The sequence below is a fragment of the Geospiza fortis genome, unplaced genomic scaffold, assembly GCF_000277835.1.
Source record: "Geospiza fortis unplaced genomic scaffold, GeoFor_1.0 scaffold396, whole genome shotgun sequence".
NCBI lineage: Eukaryota > Metazoa > Chordata > Aves > Passeriformes > Thraupidae > Geospiza > Geospiza fortis.
This window is the reverse complement of record NW_005054345.1, coordinates 2,407,128-2,407,620: the sequence shown is the minus strand read 5'-3', so window position 1 is coordinate 2,407,620 and position 493 is coordinate 2,407,128.

Sequence of the window (493 nt, the reverse complement as noted above, 5' to 3'; positions counted from 1 at the left end):
AGGAGGGGCGGCTGGGCGGGCTGGGGATGGGTGGGGTGGCAGCCCCCCGGCAGCGCTGCCTGCGCCGGGTTCATTTGAATGCGAGCCATGCAGAGCGCTCGCCACAGCCACTGAGGTGTGGAAATCTCGCCCAGACGAGGAGGGGGTTCTTCCTGCTCTCTCCAGTTCAGAGGGGAAAAAAGCATTATTAGAATAAAGAGAAATTTAGGCACCAAATCCAGCCGCTCTCAGTGGTTACGCAGCACTCCAGGGAGGCTGTGAAATGGAGGGGGTAGTTTTGGAGGGGTGCAGGGAGTGTGTTGGATGGAAGCCCCTCTCCCGTCCTCCACATTAGCATCATCATGGAGTTTTGGTTTTCCCGTGGGAAAAGGGAATACCAGGCTGGCAGCAACATGGAAAAATAAAACAACCTATGGCTTGGTCAAATTTAAAGTTCAAAATCCAAACTGCCAGCAGTGGTGCCTGGTGGGAGGACAGCCCTGCAACAGGCTGG